This window comes from Geotrypetes seraphini, chromosome 12 (genome assembly GCF_902459505.1).
Source record: "Geotrypetes seraphini chromosome 12, aGeoSer1.1, whole genome shotgun sequence".
Lineage (NCBI taxonomy): Eukaryota > Metazoa > Chordata > Amphibia > Gymnophiona > Dermophiidae > Geotrypetes > Geotrypetes seraphini.
This window is the reverse complement of record NC_047095.1, coordinates 24,232,108-24,251,708: the sequence shown is the minus strand read 5'-3', so window position 1 is coordinate 24,251,708 and position 19,601 is coordinate 24,232,108. Positions and strand designations below refer to the sequence as shown.

General features: G+C 40.5%; 1 protein-coding gene across 2 annotated transcripts in view; it reads right to left on the bottom strand.

The window, feature by feature from the left end:
- The window catches only part of TGFBR3 (transforming growth factor beta receptor 3), a 323,902-nt gene that overhangs the window by 200,667 nt on the left and 103,634 nt on the right, over nt 1-19,601 (bottom strand). The window contains exon 1 of one of the 2 annotated variants that reach the window (XM_033916771.1): nt 19,287-19,391. The exons of the other annotated variant lie outside the window; for it this stretch is intronic. The gene's annotated coding sequence lies outside the window, so the exon portion shown is untranslated. Of the gene's footprint in view, nt 1-19,286; nt 19,392-19,601 lie in introns of those variants that run through there. 2 annotated transcript variants of the gene reach the window in all.

Here is a 19,601-nt window from a genome sequence, read left to right as displayed (position 1 = left end):
AACTATATATTATGGAAACCCTTAACCCATTCTGAGCTCTTTAGGGAGAACGGAATAGATAATGAATTAAATAAATAAATGTTGCTTTGAAACATCAGATTAGGATCCATTCTTTTGCAGATGATATTCAATTATATATTCCATTAGGATTTGATCGCAACACACAAATTAACCAATTACAAATTAACCAATTACAGGACTGTTTGACAGAAGTTAAAGATTGGATGACTATAAATAAGCTGCTCTTGAATGCATCAATGTCTTTGGATATATAGAGATAATCGTATTAATCCTCGTACCTCGTTTTCTTGGGGTAATGCTATATTGATAGCTAAAGTCTAGGTATGCAGTTTAGGAGTATTACTCGACTCTGGATTATCAGTTACAAATCATATCTTTCAAGTTGTATCTACCTTTTCTTTTTTCTTACTATTCACGTCAACTATGAAAAATCTATGTATTTTTCTGAAGCAGATTTTTCTCAGCTACTTTATGCTTTTATCTTATATTGCAGGGATTATTGCAATGCACTGCTTGTAGGTTTGTCTGCAAAGAATCAATTATGATTGCAAAGTACACAGAATGTAGCACCTTGTTTGCTGAAAAATTTGAGCATTCACGACCATGTCTCTCTGTTCATTGGTTGCCTGTTGGAAGGCATTATATTTTCAAGGCCCTGGTTTTGGCTTTCAAAATGTTTCAGATTATATGTTAGAGACATTACCAATTTATGTTCCTGGACGAGTTCTACAGTCACAAGGAGAGAGACAATTGTTAAGTTTTTGGAAAACTATAAAAATGTATATTTTTAACTTTAAAATGCCTGCAAATGTGGATTCTGACCTTTTAATTTTGATGTGAATGGGTTTAAAAAAAATAATAATTTGTTATTGTGATTATTTGAAATTTAAACCTGTGTAAGAGTGCATGTATATGCCTGTATCACTTTGCTGTTGATTATGATATTACATATGTGGATTTGTAACCCATTCTGGGCTCTTTTGGAAGACAGGCTAAAAAATTGAGTAAATAAATAAACAGCTTCATCTCTTCTTTCCTGTTAAGATTGGGAGTTCCTTTCTGTCTAAACTTTAGTTTGTACACCACATTGTTATGCCTTCAGAAAATGGGATACAAGACTAATAAACCATAAACATAATCTAAGGCCCTTTGACATAGGGCTCAATGTACATTTCAGCTCCTCTGGACTTCAATCTTCTAATGTGTTGTAAATGGAACTGGATTGCTCCTTCATTTCTGCATTCAATCCTAGACCCCCACCCCCCAACACCCTTACTTGGATTTTTAGAGATTGATAAATGCCAAACCAGTCTCCAAGCAGAGATACTGGGGGGAAAAAAACCCTTAAATAGTACTGAATCATAAAAGCACAAATAATTTGTAAGACGAGATACAAGGGATAGAATAAAAAGCAGACGTATGTAATTGCCATATTGCAGTTCATAAGGAAAAGGGGCAGATTGATAGGCCTTGCAGTTTTTAATATGTAATTACATGCATGTGTTGCTCCCTCCCCCCAGTCCCCAAAAGGTCCTCCCTACGGAGAACCATGGGATTAATGTTTTGCAGTAAGTGACTTAACATATAAATATTCTTTTTTTCTTTGGGCTGTGCATGAATTCACTAACCATGATCTGGTTTACATTAGTGTAGAAGGGGAAAAAAAACCCCAGCATGGAGCTAGCTTTGGAAATGTTGGTTTTTGATAATGAAAATGTTTTACAGACTCTGCATTTATAGTTTTCTACCTTCCCCCCTCAAGTGAGCCTCCTTTCTCAGACCGGCCTGTCTTTCGTGGATAACATGTTCTGGAAAAATTATATTTGGCATTTCTGCTAATTGCAGAAAAGCCAAACCACGTTAAAAATTACTTCTAGACTGACTTAGTCTGCAATTTACACAGATGTGCATGTAGAAAAGACAATTTATCAAACCACAAAGCAGAGAAGTGTGTTTCAATAGTTCTTTCCTATCCTACTACCCATTAGTTTTGTCTTTTTATATACAAAGCTTCATATTCAGGGGGATATCAATGTAGTAATTCATTTGAAATTTTTCATCCGATTGTTTACATATTGTTTACATACTAAGGGGAGAAGTTATCAATATTGGCTGCTGTTAAAATATTCTTTGTTTTTTAATTTACCAAAAGTTGGCCGATTGTATCTTTTTTGAAAACTGCTCTGAATTGACTTCCCAGTCATCAGTAGCGGTATAGAAGCTTCCAATAGACATCTGTAATGGTTTTTAAATACAGAGTCAGATGGATTCCACTGTGATTTCTGCCGGCCTCCTAGCTGCTTGGTTAGGATACCATGTTTGTATTTGCATTATCAAAAGCAAAACAGAACTGCGGCAGCGATGATCTCAATAACCAGTTTATTGTAAAAAGTTAAGTCTTCACAAGTAAAAAGTGATGCATATACTTGACACATCCAAATAATACACAGTGGCATGGACCCGACACAATCCATGTTTCGGTATAAAACAACCTTCTTCCAGGGTCCGTTCTGGTTGAGCCACAAGAGATAGAAGTGCATTTGCTTTTGGTCGTCTCCTTCTCACTGTGGAACCATTTGGTGAACTCTTCTTGTTTTGCATTATTACACTATTATACATGTATGTATCGTATGTATATTATGTTTACATAAGATTACAGTTAACCATTCTAAGTTTGCTATATTTACACCCTCCTGAATAGGTTATTAGGTTATTCCTGCTTGTGCCCATGTGTTTTTTCCCCCCATTAAAAATAAGTCAATATTTTCCCCCTGCAAAATCTAAAGTAAAGACTACACTGGAGCATGAATTCAATAAATCTACCCATTGCTACACACTGCCAAAAGGAGCAAATAACTTAACGTCCTCGGACATGCTACTTTTCTCCTGGGTAAATGAACTTAAGCCTGTTCTCCAACCTCTCCACCTTTTCTTTTCTTCTCACTGATTGGTGAGTCACTCTAAAAGCAGCCGTGGGATTAGCAGCCATTCTGCTCTATCGTGGCAGCTTCTACAAAAAAGGCAAGGCTATTATACTGCACTTAAGAAGTTATTTTCTACGTTTGATAGCACCTGGGGAGCAAGTCACTTCATCTTAACTATTACTTGAGTCATGCCATAAACAACCAAACTCTGCAGAGGTGTATCAAACAGCCAGGAAGCGGAGACAGACGAAGGAGGAAGAGAACGTTGATGAAATCAAGAGTTCATCAATGGAATAAATTCAAGCCTATATTGAAACGACAACTCAAAACTGTGTTCACTGGCCCAGTATTATGCTAGCCTTCCTAATGTGTGACTGAATGTTCTTTTCCTGAACCCTCCTCCTTTGTGGTGGCTTGGGGGGGGGTGAGGATAAGGGTCTGGTGGGGTACATAGTCTACAGGAATTAGGGCGCAGAGATGGGAAAGGTGTGTGTGTGTGTTAGTTACACTGTATACTGTGACCGGGCGCGGCCAAGCAGGGCTAAGTAAGTGGCCTTACCCAGTGCACACAAAACCTCAGCCGAGCGGTTACGTGAGGTTCTATTGGTAGCTTGGTATTGGAATTTAAAAAAAAACCAGGTCCAGTCACATAGGTACAATCTCCTGATATAATTTATTGATCAAAATCAAAAGCAAACTTTCAAACAGGCTTTTCCAGGTTTCTATAACCTGGTATATCATTGCAGCATTCAAAACACAAACAATTGTCAGTTCCAAGCCCATTATCTTCAAAAGAGAAAAAAAACTTGTCTCAACTAACGTTTTCTTCAAACAAAAATTTCAGCCTTCCAGTAATCTAGTACACAGTCCAAATTTTATCTCAGCTCTCTTTAACAGGAAAAGATTAGCTTACTTCCATTTCTTCTATACTGGGCAACTCTGTTTCTTCTATCGCCATATTATAAGCAAGGTCCTCATCAGCCATCTCATTGTCTTGCCCAAACACAGACTCACCGTTCTCTGTGGCTTCTATCTCACCAACCTCTGCCTGGACTGGTAGCCAGGAGGTAGACTGTGGCTTCCTGATTCTCTGGGCTGACAATCTGTGGCTTACAACCTGCTGACTGGCTCTGGCTTGCTGGGTCAGGAGCAGATGTGTACTCGGAGGCTGGCCCTCCAACTGCTTCTGGAGCTGGCTCCCCTCCTTTGGGAAAATTACTCCTGTTTCTTTCACTGCAGGGAGTTGATTAGTCCTCCCTGCAGGTGTGTTAGGGTAGCCTGCTCTCTGAGAACTTCTCACCTGGCCTAAACCAGTTTGAGCCTGATTGGGCGTGGCTTGTATTCCAGCCCTGCTCTTTCCTTTCCCTGGCGCTATGCCTGCTGGGAGATGTAGTCTTTCCATCTGTTTCCCTATAACTAGCATAGGTAAAGCTAAACCAGATCTGCCTGCTTTAGGCAGGGCTTTAGGAGGTTTTATTGCTGGAAGGCTTGACTTGTATGTATTCCTAGGGGAGGCTTTGTGATTCTCTTTAGCAAGCTTAGGAATACACTTCTCCCTCCCCATTCGCATTTTCGGCAATCGCGATTTCACATATTCGCGATTTTTTGGGGAGGGGGAAAAAAAACAACAACACAGTTTAGCCTTCTCCCCCTGCGTCCCGGCCTTACCTGGTGGTCTAGCGGGCTTTCGGGGCAGGAGCAATCTTCCTACACTCCTGCCCCGTGTAGATCGCCAATAGGAAATGGCTGTGAGGAGTTCCCGTCGTAGTCTCGAGAGACTATGGGAACTCACGGGAGCCAAGAAGAATCTCCACTATAAGCCTACATGCTAGGTCTCTGGATACAGTCCATCAGAGGAACCAGAATCCATGATTTCCAGCAAACTACTTTTTTTTTTTTAATTTCTTTATTGATATTTTGAACTTGACAATGTATACATTTGAAAAATCGAAAAAAAAAACAAAAAACAACTATATGAAAATACACTATTAACATCAGAAATATTACATAAAGAAGTCCTCCTCCCATAAGCTCAAAAGAGCCTAAGCTCCCTTTGGAACCTGGTAGTCCCTCAAGTACTTTCAGGAGGTCACTTTCTCTCTCAAGGTGAAATTTTAATATTAGTTCATCTGGTGTATCTTCTATGAAATGAAGGAATCTCACGCTCTGGGAAAATTCCATCCTCCCTCCTTTTCCTTTTCAGAGGCCTCCTTAGTCTCTATAGAATTCAATTTTACATTCAAATTCTTATTCAAATCATTTCTTCCCCAGGATTCATCTCACATGGAACACAGTCATTTGGCAGTGCTTAAAATGAGGATAGGTAATCCACTATACTCCTCTTACCCCGTTCTTAGGCATTTGACACCACCTCCCCTTAGGACATGACTTTCTCCTTGACGGGTCTATCCCACCTCCCACTTGTCATAACCCCAAATAGAAAGGAATAGCGGGGAAACCTTCCTTCTCGCATGCCTGTTCCATCTCTTGGACCTCTTCAGGTGGCTCTGTACTGACCACTCCATGCCCTCAGGGTCTGCCTGAGCCTCTTCTATTACCTAAGGCAGATCCACCTCCATGAGACTCTCCTCCCTCACTCATGGTCTCTCATCCGAAGGACCCACCCCTCTCCAACACCCAAGAGGGAACCACATATTGGCAATGAATGGTTTTATCTCTGAGGTCTTCAGAATAAGTCCTGGAAAAGGGCCCCATGTTTCTCACCTTTCCTGCTCATGACAGTATGCATTCTATTTATGGCTTGAAGGGATGAACCTATGCTATTCTTCAATTATATCAACCTGACATTGTTTTGTTTTAAGTTTGTTAATTGAGCTGTGGGCCTATTATGCCAATAAATTATATTTTGAAGGTGGTGAGAGGGAACTGTGAATACACACATTGATAAATAAAAACATTTATTATCAGAGAATGTTAAATAAAATAAAATAAAAATGAAATAGTAAATTTTGACAAGAGATAGTCAATCAAAGAAGTTAAAAAACCCCAGACAAACCATAAAAAAGGAGTGTAAATATATCCTTCGACTGTACACATCATTAATAAGGACACACATAATGTACTAACACCACACAGAAATTAAAAATTCTGAAATTAAAAACATATCTGAACTCATAAAATGATCATTTACTGTTTAAATCACAGGTTATGCTTTATAACAACTCACAACTCCACCCCCAGCTCCACTGAACTTCCACCTCTAGAATACAAGGATTCTAGGTATAATAGTGTAGGAAGGCACCTGTGTTTTGCATATCTTACACATTTTTATAAAACACTAGCACAAATCTTGCAAACAATGCACATTAATTGAAGGCGTGGACTTTATACCTACTGAAGAATACATATGTACAATACATGCGATCATGCAAACTTTTTTACACATCAATCATGACACCACTCATGCTCTGCCCATGAGCATGTCTACTGTGCAATACATGCTAGCTTGCATTATGCATACTTTTAGGTGTGACCTAATTTTATAAGACGTGCAATCAAAGTTTTACATACAATCATGCTTTAAAAAAGTGCCCTCATACTCCTTAAAAGTACATGCTGTACACTATTAGCTTTGCAAGCCTACGTGGTAGGCTTATATCTACTCTGAGCTTTAATGTAATCAAAATCCCAGCATTTACCCCAATCATCCTCAAGGGATTACCAGCTAAAATCTATTTTGAACCCTAACCCACTGCAAAACAGGCCTGTGGAGTCGGTAAAAACTTCAACTATAAAATAAATTATTTATACATTATAAATATTGTAAGTTTATCATTTTATATTTATATCATTTTTTTTGTTCAGGTTCTCTATTCAAACTTCAAATAAATATTTTTGTGGTCTATCAGTCCTAATTTTGTACATAAAGAAATATGTTTCTATAATTAATTAAATTTCTCTTAAATTCACTATACATAGACAGTAGAAAAATAGAGGATTCTGAGTTGGAATTTTGGTGTACCAACATCACCGCAAACAACCCACAGAAGTTACATTTATCCTTACAGTTTAAGTGTCCTACCAAAAAAAGGATCTAACACTAAAGACTGATTTAAAAAAAAAAAAAGAAACTTTCCAGGTCCATCTAACCCAGACATGGGCAACTCTGGTCCTCGAGGGCCGGAATCCAATTGGGTTTTCAGGATTTCCCCAATGAATATGCATAAGATCTATTTGCATGAACTGCTTTCAATGCATATTCATTGGGGAAATCCTCAAAACCCGATTGGATTCCGGCCCTCGAGGACCGGAGTTGTCCATGTCTGATCTAACCCATGACCAGGACCTTGGCTCCTCAAGGTCCCTCAAGAAACCCCTTCCCCCTTTTATTGGCTTGGCCCTTAAGTGTGCCCATCTTTGTAAGCTGGCTTCTTCATTAAGTAATATCTAAGCTGGTTGCTTCTTGACCCTTCCATTGGCGAGATCAGCAGATGAGCAGAGCTAACGCAGGCGATAAAGAAGAACAAGAAGAGACAGAGACAAGACGCAAAGCCCCAGAGTAGGACCAGCAACTCCCCTCCTCTGCTAAAATGCAGAATGTTGAAAAGGAGTAAAAACTCAAATCTTAAAGGACCAGAGGGCTACACATCAAGCAGAAATTGCCTAGAGCAATGTTTCGCAAACTTTTCCAAGAAGCGGCACATGAAACTCGGGGACATCTATGTGATGACGCCACCTGCATGTGTGATGTCATCGCGTCAACGTCCACACATGCACGGAGACCCTCCAGAAGGGGTCCTGAGCTTGCTAACCCTAAAAGGACTACACCGGTGGGGAGGTACGGAGAGCAGGAGGGATGAATGCGAGGAGGAGAGGCGCCGGCACTGGCTGACTCGTCTGCACATGCCTTTTGCGGCATACCAGGATTCTCGTCACAGCACGCAGTTTGCCCTACGCTGGCCTAGAGGCTAGGTATGGTCATTTTCTTCCTATATAGTAAGGTCGGTCCATAAAATGAATCTAATGAATCTCATCTTCCTTTTCTAAGTATATTGAAACTCCATTCTGAAATTTTCAGCCTTGTTCACATATTTACAAATTAATTTGAAAAATTTCAATGGCAAATGTTAATTTTACATATCAGTTGTTTATTCTTTCCTCATAAAACATTATAACATAACATATGCTATAATGGCAGTTCTACATGGCCAAGAATGGTCTTCCCTAACAAAACATCAATAGCTCTTAGTTAGTCATTATGTACTTGGACAAAAGTTTTAAAATCTATCATGAATAATGTCCATGCTATGTAAACAGTGAAAGGATAATGAAATGCTAAGGAAATCCTGGAAGAAAGAGTGTCAATGATTTAGCACTGGGTTACATGGCCTTTCATTAAGTAATACCTAACTCCAGATAAGCTCTTGCAGAAGCCCCACTTCTCATTGAGCTGGCTATCTTCCACTAAGCATCCTAATGTTGTTTTTGGGTGACTGGGTGACTGAAAAATAACATCCCCAATGGCCATATTACTATATCTGCTTCATTTTAAGCTATTCTCAAAATTGGTTTTAAATACACCATGCCTAACTTTAAGAAAGGTGATTAGCCAGTTCCAGTAATAGGGGACATGCTCATCTAGTCTGCATTTTTTCCCACCGTCTATGGCAGAGGTTCTCAACAGGGGGTTCGCGCACCATTGTCATGGGGTACGCGGCACCGGCACTGTATGTCTCCTGCCTTCCTTCTGCCGTCGCATATCTCCTGCCTTCCTTCTGCCATCGCATATCTCCAGCCTCCCACATCCAGCAGCAGCAGTTCACTATGCGCTTTTAACTTCCCCACACAGCTGCAGCTAACGTTAGTTTAGCCAGCGATTCCATCAGGCAGCCTCGGTCCTTTGCTAGGCCAGCCCACCTCTGATGAAAGAGGAAGTTGCATCATCAGAGGCAAGCCGGCCTAGCAAAGGCCCCAAGGCTGCCTGATGGAATCACCGGCTCAGCAGTACCTCTCCTCTCCCTAGCATCAGCTTACTGGGTGCTTTTAACTTTCCCACACAGCTGTTGCTAGCATTAGTTTAGCAGTGGTTCCATCAGGCAGCCTTACGGCCTATGCTAGGCTGGCTCGCCTCCAACAAAAGAGGAAGTTGCATCATCCGAGGCAGTCCGGCCTAGCCAAGGTCCTGAGGCTACCTGATGGAACCACAGCTAAACTAACACTAGCGGCAGCTGTATGGGGAAGTTAAAATCAAGCAGTGAGCTGCCCGCTTGGGAGAAGAGAGGTACTGCTGGACAAGGAGAAGAGGTTCTGCTGGACCTGGCAGAAGGGGAGGGGAAGGGAAAGGTGCTGCTGGATTTGAAGGAGAAGGGGAGGGAAAGGAAAGGTGCTGCACACTGGAAGGGAGGGTGAGATGGTGCATGGGGAGAGAGCATATTAGTTGTGAGTGGGGTTGGGGGAGGGAAGGAAAAATTGTTGCAGGATGAATGAGTGATGAGAGAGGGAGAAATGGGGTATGGTAAGAGAACATGTTGTGAGTGGAGTTGGGAAGGAGGGATGTTACACTTGAGGGAAGAGACAAGGAGAAAGAGAAAGCGTTGGACTCGGAAAGAGAGAGAAAGAGAGATTGGTTGGGGGAAGGAATGAGGACTGGAGGAGAGGAAACGTGCAGGAGGCGGAGAGAAAGATGATGGACTGTTGGAAAGGAGGGAGAAATGTTGGATGTGGCGGTAGAGGGAGTGGGAGAGATGCACCCTGGATCTCTCTCTTTCCCCACTCCCTTTGCAGCAGGGGAGGGAATGAGAGAGAGAAGGAGACATGTTGCCAGTGGGGGTGGAAGAGAGAGGAAGAAAAGTTGGACTCATGGAGGGACAGAGAGAGATGTTGGTTGGAAAATGGAATGATGTCTGAAGGAGAGGAAGCATGCAAGTGGCAGAAATAAAGAAATATTGGATGCACAATCAGAAGGAAGTGCAACCAGAGACTCATGAAATCACAAGACAGCAAAGGTAGGAAAAAAGATTTTATTTTCAATTTAGTGATCGAAATGTGTCATTATATCTGCTGTCTATGTTTTGCACTATATTTGATTATAGTCGTTACTGAGGTGACATTGCATATTTTAAAGTCATCTGCCTTGACCTCTTTGAAAACCCCCCAAATATACATTTTCTCTACATAGTGTGTGCTTTGTGGTTTGTTTGTTTTTATTTTGTGGTTACCATTATGTATTAATAAGATTATATTGGACACACAATTTTGCAAAATCTGGTACTTGTACATACAAAGCTCTGCGTGACACCAATTTTTTTGAGCATCTTTCTTGATTTCATAAGCTGGCTGTTTTTGCTGCCACAATGCCCCCATTTTATGCTGGCCTTCTTCTACCTTTTGTATAAAAGGCTTCACATTTCATGAAGCTTTTTGTTAAAATATGCTGCAAATTGGGAATGTCCTGACTTGGGCATCCTTCTACTGACCTAGGCAATTTTGGCAAACTTGGGCTTCGCATGTATCATAATACAATCACAGGAAATAAGAAGAGCAGAGGCGGAGCAGACAATTTCAAGCACAAGGGCTTCATTTAAAGACCCGAAACAGATCTGCATTTCTTAACTTTCTCGTCTACGCTCTTTAGGTGCTTTTATCGATTAGGCCTCTCCTTTGTTTTTACCATTTTTTTAAATGTTTAACTTTCCTTTACTTATTGTAGTTCATCCCATTTTCTTCCGTGTCTCAGTATGTCCGTCAATATCATTGTCTGTGTTTAATCATCTTGGTTTATATATGTTGTGCATACCTTCCCCCTTTTTTAATCACTGTACATCGCCTAAAAGTTTTGATAGGTGATTAATCAAATTTTAAATAAAACTTGAAACCTGCTGCATAATAATCTTCACTGCATCATCGAATCACCCTGTGTGCTTAAGAGACTCACTATTTTGGAAGCAGCTTGTTTTGGTTTCTGCGGCTCATCTGTATGATTGGTGGGCATCAAGTTTCAAGTTTAATTATTCTTAATGAATCGCCTATTTTAAATCACTAAGCAATACAAAGCCTTAATACATACAGATTAATACCTTAACACATTAAATATTATTGGCAATATAAAATAAAAAAATTTTAAATACTAAACATGCTTAATTACATACGTATATTAAAATGTTAGTTGGGGTATAGAGACATACTTGAATTGTGAGGATAAATAGGAAAGAAATTACAATAATTGGATAGGAAAGGAAGAGTAATAACAAAGGAAAAAACAAATAGGAAGGGGAAGCAAATTTATAGATAAATAAAAAGCATGATAAACTATTAAGAATCATCCTGCCTGGGAGAGTTTTCTTTTTAAAACGTGCATCCCAATTGGCTTCCAGAAGGTAGTAGGACGCCTACCGCTGCCTGCCCTCAGGACACATGTTTTCAAGAATCAGGCCCTTAGTGCACAATAATTATTTTTTGTAATCATTTAGAGGGGGAGTAGGTGTTCCTGAATTAACCAGTTAATGCACCTACATTACACATGCTAGCTGGTTAGTGCACAGTTAACGCAGCAGACCATATTGTCTCCTAAACAGGTGGCGATAAACATAGAGCTCTATACTGGAAAAAAAAAAGGATGCCTCTGTTACATAGCCACAGTAAACAGGCACACTTAGCAAAAGGACCCCTCAGACCAGGGGTCTCCAAAGTCCCTCCTCGGGGGCCAAATCCAGTCAGGTTTTCAGGATTTCCACAATGAATATGCATTGAAAGCAGTGCAGGCAAATAGATCTCATGCATATTCATTGGGGAAATCTCGAAAACCTGACTGGATTCGGCCCCCGAGGAGGGACTTTGGAGACTCCTGCCTTAGACTAAGCCCTCCAAGGATAAAGAAACACTAAGGTGTGCTATGCTTTTTAGCACGCGCTAAATATTAGAGCGCGCTAGCCACGTGCTAAACGCTAACGTGTTCATGTTAGTCTATGAACGTGTAAACGTACGCATAGATTTAGCGTGCGCTAAAACGCATAGCACACCTTAGTAAAACAGGGTGTTAGTGTACTTGAATGTAGCCTACCTTGAGTTATTACTGAAAAATGTGTAAGCTAAATCCAAATTCAAAATAAATGCATTTCAGAAAATCAGAAGCATGATGTAATGTTATCTATACACCATCAGTTTAGAGTTTTTCATCTCCAATGCTACAACTTCAAAGAATTCTGAAAAAAGGCAAGTGAAATCTAATGGAATATCTTTAAAAATAATCCTGCAAATTTAAGTAAGAAACTGCCCCTGAAAACAACTGCTGCAATAACATGCAAGAGCATTTTACTGTTAACACATGTACAATCAGCTACAGATACCAAGAAATAGCTTATCTGTACCCTATATAAAGTGATGGACAGTTTTGGTTTTGGATTTTACACTTCATTCAAAAGGGAACTAAAGTGTTGATTTTTTTTCAAGGATGGAAAAGATAACATTTGCTTCACTTTGTTTTCAAACTCTTATCCTAAAAGTAAAACCCTGATCTCTCCATGCTGTTTACAATCTTCTGCTGATTGCTGTTCCCAGTGAGCCTGCCGCTAACTTCCTGTTCATTTTAACATCAACCATTTCCATACCTATAATTACAGTACAGCCACAGGGGTGCAGACTACAGACGCCAACTATAGGCAATAGAGTTTGAGATTTCTATAAGCCTGTTCCTGGCTAGGTTTGGGAATGCAGCAGCACAGGTAGAAAGGAGGACCCATTTCCAAATGATTACTGGGTCTGTAATATGTTTCATTTAATACCTCCCCCCACCCCCACGACACACACACACAAAAAAAATCATTCAAAATGTTTGTACACTTCTCCCTCTGTATTCGCTGTGATAGGAGATTAACAGATCCAAGAATACAGAAAAACCGCAAATAACTTTTTCATATGTTATGGTAAATATGAATATGGTGAAATCGCGAATAACATGTTTGGAGACCTGGCCTGTTCCTGAAGGAGAGGCAAAACACGGTGAAGAAAGTGCTGAAAATCAGCGATTTTTCTATGCAAGCTGATGTAATTTGGGAAGGGGGAGGAGCCAGCAAGCTAAAAACTGAATAATCAAACCCGCGGTTGCTGAAACCGCGAATACGGAGCGAGAAGTGTATAGCTTATTCTGTATAAACTGGCATAACAACCATGTTTCAGTAAATATCTTTCTCAAGGGGAAAAGAATCGCAAATCAAACCGAAATCTTCATTTGCTATCTTCCACAAAAGCTGATGAGTCTTAACATCAAGCACTCTTTTCCATTCTTCTAACCTTCAAATCCTCCAAAAACAACAAGACAAGTCCTGGCGTCAGATGCTGTTTTCCATTCTTTTAACACCCTCGGCAATCTTCAGACTTGAAAGAAGAACATTAATATATCCAATAGCATTTTGCACCCATGTGCAGGTCATCTGGTCTTTGTATTGTATGTTCCATGTCTACCATTCCTTTTCTCCACTATGTGAATAAACATCTTTTCAGGTAGAATAGTTTCTCAAAATTGTATGTATCCATTATAGGAAGCTGCAAACTAAAAACACGGTAAATGTGACACCTGAAAAGTCTGCATAACCTCCACAGAGAATCCTAGTTATTCAGATGGGTCTTTGTGGTTTAAGCAGCAGGCTGAAAAACCGGGAAGCCAGGGTTCAAATCCCCTGATGCCGGAATCCTCCACTAGAAGGCTTAAATTGAATCAGGTTGGGCAGACTGGATGGACCATTCGGGTCTTTATCTGCCGTCATCTACTATGTTATAATAAGTCTTCTAGAAACAAGAAAATATCTTTTCTACCCGACTGTAACTTATCTTGAGTTACTCTTGGAAAAGTGTGAGAAAAATCAAAATTATTAATAATAATAATGTTACTCAGTTATGTGGCTGATTCTTCATCTCTTTTTTCTTGCAAGATCAACTGGCACGTTGTGGTATTAGCCAGGGACTCAATTAAGACCTTCTTGGAAGAGGCAATAGACAATGGCTGCTTCTTCCCAGCTGATTCTCCCTTAAACTGCACCAGATTGTTGCCTGCATCCTTCCTGATGATTCTCCCAGGCTTTTAGTGATTATACCCTACCCATTGCCCCAAGGTGACATCCATTTATTCTAGTTTCAATGCAACAGGTTGAAGTGAGTCTATTCAACCTTTTCCTTTGCATGCATCCAAAGGGTTTGCCCTTCACTCTGTCAACTCCTCTCTCTCTCTCTCAATTTTGGTACTACAGCTTTCTTCTTTTTGCTGGCCATCCACTCACTATTATACCGATAATTCTTGACCGCAAATAACCACAGCCACCACACCTGTTTATAAAGCCCCTCTGCAGTAAAGTTAGTCCATAGTTCTTGTCTTGTTTCTCAGTCCCATTGTCTGCTCTATAGAACCCTAATAGAGTATCACACAATCTTGCTCTATTTGTATTTTGCCTTATCAGGTTGAACTGTGTAATGTGTGATCTATAAACAAAGCAACCTTGATTTATGGCAATTTCAACACACAGATTAGACATTATATGTTTGATAGAAAACAATTGGTTGAAGAAAGAAAGCCTCTCCTTCCTTCTCCAGACTTATCCTCCAAATTATTCTTTTCACTTCAATAACTCCACATAGAAAGAATGAATTGGAGGAACACTACCCCCTATCTCCTTCATTATTGCAGAGGGAAGCCTTTTGCCCTTCACTTTCCTGAGGCACTGCTCATGCACTTTTCTCATCACTCTGCATATAATATTCTTCTCCTCTATCTCCCACCATAAGTACTAGAGAATGATTGGGGACAAATTTTTCACCATCCCCGTGGAAACTCATTTTTGCTTCCTGTCTCCACCCTGCAAGCTCTGTCCTCATCTGCACAAGCCTCAAACACTTTAAAATCATAAGTGCTTACAGGAATGGGACAGGGACAGCAACAAAACTCGTGGAAACAAGACAGGGAAATTGAGTTCCTGTGGGGACAGGGAAAAATTTGTCCCCATGTCATTCTCTAATCAGTACCCCTACCTTAGAAGAGTTGTCCTCTCTAGTGTCTAAATATGCTCATTATTCACCACTTTAAATTCTAGGACACCAAGGTCCATTTTGCTCTTTCATTAAGTCCCAAAAAGAATGTTTTCATTTTATGGAACAGTTAATTCCACGCAAAATATACATGGCCCAATGCACTCACCAGGGCATTTTCTGGACCTTCTCTTCTCCTAAAACCTGCCCAGGAGATCTCAAGGGCCTTCTCTTTCCTCCTACTTTCCTGGACAGACCACTTCTGGTCATATTTTAACTGGTCCAAACTCCAACCAAACACTCTTAGGGAATCATTTAGAAAATCTCCAGGCCAAACACATTTCTAATCATTGTAAACCGCATAGAACTTCACGGTCCTGCGGTATATAAACTGTTATTATTATTATTATTAAATCTAGAGGAATTAGCTGCCAAATGTAAAATCATTCTCTAAGCACTTCCCCATGCTTAGAAGATAAATAATGTGACGTGCAAAATGGGATTGTACTAACTATATGCATCAGAAGTCAGTCACACTACTGAGTATTCTGCCCGCTCTTGACACGACTACCACTGGTTCCATCAGAGGCTACATCTCCTTAAAAAGGCAGTTTCACCATGCTAGAAAACACTGGCACAAACACAAGTCTAGATCTAACCTGAATCTTTGAAGGTTTGCTATAGGTTTCACAAGGCAAATATTCATTTAGCCTAAAAAACTTATTTTGCTAATCTATGTTCTAATGAGAACCAACTGCAGCTACTCATATATAGGATTTTCCATAAGAACATAGGAATAGCCTTACTGGTTCACAACAACGGTCTATTTAGTCCAGTAGCCCATGAATACCCCATTCAATTTATGGAATTTTTCCAATTCTTTGTAAGCCGCATGGCACTTCAAGGCCCTGCAGCATACGAACTGTTGTTATTATCATTAATGTTCCCATTATCAGAAGTACACTGCTATACTCTGTAATTCGCTGTATGTACAGTTTCTCTTTATTGTAAACTGCCTAGAAGTCGCAAGATTGTTGGCGGTATATAAGAATAAAGTTATTATTATTATTATCTTCACAGTGGCCAATCCAGGTCACTAGTACCTGGCAAAAACCCAAATATTAGCAACATTCCAAGCAAACATTCTAGGGCAAACATGGCTTCCCCTATGTCTTTCTCAATAACGGACTATGGACTTTTCTTCCAGAAAACTGTCCAAACCTTTCTTAAAACCAGCTACGTTATCCGCTCTTATTACAACCCCTGGCAATGCGTTCCAGAGCTTAACTATTCTCTAAGTGAAAAAAAATTTCCTCCTATTGGTTTTAAAAGTATTTCCCTGTAACTTCATCAAGTATCCCCTAGTCTTTGTAATTTTTGACGAAGTAAAAAACAAAAATCGATCTCCCTGTACCCGTTCTATACCACTCAGGATTCTTTAGACTTCATATCTCCTATTAGCTGTCTTTTTTTCCAAGCTGAAAAGCCTTAAACCTTTTTAGTCTTTCCTCATACAAGAGAAGTTCCATCCCCTCTATCATTTTGGTTATTCTTCTTTGAACCTTTCCTAGTTCCGTTATATCTTTCTTGAAATAAGGAGACCAGAATTGAACGCAATACTCCAAGTGAGGTCGAACCATGGAGCGATACAGAGACATTTTAACATTCTTCGTCTTGTTAACTGTTCCTTTTTTAATAATTCCTAGCATCTTGTTTGTTTTTATAGCCGTTGCCGCCGTCCAATGGGTGGAAGGTTTCATCATATTGTCTACAATGACACCCACATCTTCTTCTTGGGTGCTAACCCCAAAAGTGGACCATAGCATCTGGTAACTATGATTTGGGTAATTCTTCCCACTGTGCATCACTTTGCATTTGTCCACATTAAATTTCATCTACCATTTGGACGCTTAGTCTTCTATATTTCCTAAGGTCTGCCTGCAATTTTTCACAATCTTGAATGCATTTTAACAACTTTGAACAATGCTAAATTTACCCTATTCTCTCTGAAACATCAATATTTTCACATCCAATAGTTTTACTAACTTCAATTTTATTAAAGTAAGTAAAGCTCAATCATCCTTTTATGTAGACAAACCCTCTTTGTGTTTTCTGGAATCAAGACTACTCTCACCATCTTCCCAAATGATTCTGAACCTCAGCTATTTTCCTTCCTCCCAGTTATGAGTCACCTTACTGCACTCTAAACCTTCAATCTTTCAATTCAATCTAGTCTGAAAAAACTAAATTTGGTTATAAAATCATTGATTTCCCCTGTGGACACACTGTTCAAGAACTCTCTAGTTAGGTCTTCTATCTCACATTTAGATCATGACTTATTTCCAATCTTACTCAGGGCAATGTTCCAATTAAACAGAGAGGCCAGGATTCATCCTGTTAAAAAGAACAAAATACCAAAACAAAAGAAAAATAACAAATTTCTGCCCCATCTCTGAGTAACCATGGAGAAAGCTGTTGCTGGTCAACGCACAGACTTCTTGGCTACAACTCAAGTTCTTCATCCAAAACAATCAGGATTTTGCTTTGACCATAGTGCAAAGTCATCCCTGGTCATGGCTATCAAAATTTGTCTAAATCAGGAGGGAGATGTCATTTTATCATACTCTTGGACATGATCTCCACTTTTGATCTTGTAGATTACACTCTTATAGTCAAGCCTTTGTTTTCACTTCTTTCTTACTTCCAGGATGGACTTCTTTCATACTTCCAGGATGGATTGTTTTCACTTCTTTCATACTTCCAGGATGGACTGGAATGATCAGCAATCAGTTGCATATGCTCTCACTTACAGGGCTCCTCAAGCTTCAGTCCTGACACTATTTATGCTTTTTGGTCTCTTTTGGCTACCCTTATGCAGAACTTTGGGGCAAACAGGCACTTGTTGGTTAACAAGATTCAAATTGTTGCTTTCACCAATGCCAGACTATTTCCAGATAGACACAATCTTAACTGCTTGGATTCAGTTGCCTCATGGCTTGTAAATCGTAACCTCAAGCTTACTCCCTCAAAGTCAGAAGTTATCTGACCACCAAGAAGGACATGACCTTGCTACCTTCCTCATTTATTCTGAGCCTCTCCTTAAGCACAAGTCACTTTGTGTATACATCTGGACGCCCATCTTTCCTCTGCATCCCAAAGCTCAAGAATTAAACTTTATAGAGAAAGTACCGTTTTACTCTTACCCGAGCTCTTGTACTGAATCGTCATGATTACTGCAACCATTTGTTATCATGGGCTCCTCTGTAAAGATCTGCAACTGATCCAAAACACAGCCACCTAATCTCTATAATGGAAGGAAGACCATATCACTCCCCCGCTCAATGATCTCCATTGGTTTCCCATCATATTCAGAATTAGGAATAAGATCTTGATTATGCCAAACTCTCACCACAAGTCTCCTAAATACAAGGGCGGTTTGTAAAGTTCAGTAAAATAACATTTTTTAAAAAAATTTGACATAGCATGGAAAACGCCTCTTACACTCAGCTTTCAGCCCAGAGCCTTAGCTTGCATCCAGGTCCCAGCCCACAACTTCTTCTGGCATCCCATGGGAAGACAGTCCACCTCTCTTCGTATTGTCATCTCAGAGTGGGCTGGCGGAACTGCAGCATTTGGTTCCAGCCTTTCAGGAGTAGGGAAACTTTAGTGGAGGTGTCGTTTTTGTGGCCTGGCTTGATTGGGGATATGGAATTAAAAGCTGACTGAGGGTAGTGAGAATGACTGGGGTTTATTTTTAATTGTCTTTTTGCTTTATTTTTGTTAGGCTTGTTTAATTCTGCTATTTTTTCAGGATTTTTCTTTGGGGTTCTTTGATATTGAAGTTTTCCCTTCTGTTGTGCCTTTTATGCACCTAAAGAATTGAATTTATTGTATTATATTTTCCCTCTTCCTTCTCTTTATATAGGTAAATGTAAGTACAGTGGAACCTTGGTTTACGAGCATAATTCATTCTAGAAGCATACTCGTAAACCAAATTGCTCGTATATCAAAGTGAATTTCCCCATAGGAAGTAAGGGAAACTCGCTTGATACGTTCCACCTCCTCCTCCCCCCCCCCCCCCCCGAGGCTACCGGCGCTACTCCATCACCCCCCCCCCGCTCAAACGAGCATTGCACCCCCCGCCCGCGAACGCTCCCCCCCACCCCGAGAACCGCATCGCACCCTCGTGCTGGAAGCAGCATCCGCCCGCCCGCTCTCCCAAACAAGCTCCTTATCCCATTTGCTGCTTGCCGGTGCCAGTTAAGGAAAGATCCCGCCTCTTGCCTGGGCTGGGCTGGGCCTTGAGCACCTGCACATGCTCAAGGCCTTATGGCTCTCATTCTCTCCTCTCCCAAACAAGCTCCTTACCCCATTTAATGCTCAAGGCCTTCTGGTAGGACAGTGTTTCTTCCGGAATTTCCCTTTCATTAATGGGATAGGAACAGCGCTCAGGCACCAATCGATGCATTCTACCCTCTCCACTGTCCCCTAGGACGGGTCCTTAGCGCAGCAGCTGCAAGGCTCAGCGGTAGTTTGTGCAGGGCCTTGCGGGAGCAGTGCATTGTGGGAAGATGGCAGACGGCGTTGGCCGGTTGCAGGCCGATGCTCTGCGTAGGAAGGAGTGTTTCAAGGCTCTGCAGGGTAAACAACTGCAGGTCCATGTTAGAGGGGAAGATAATGCAT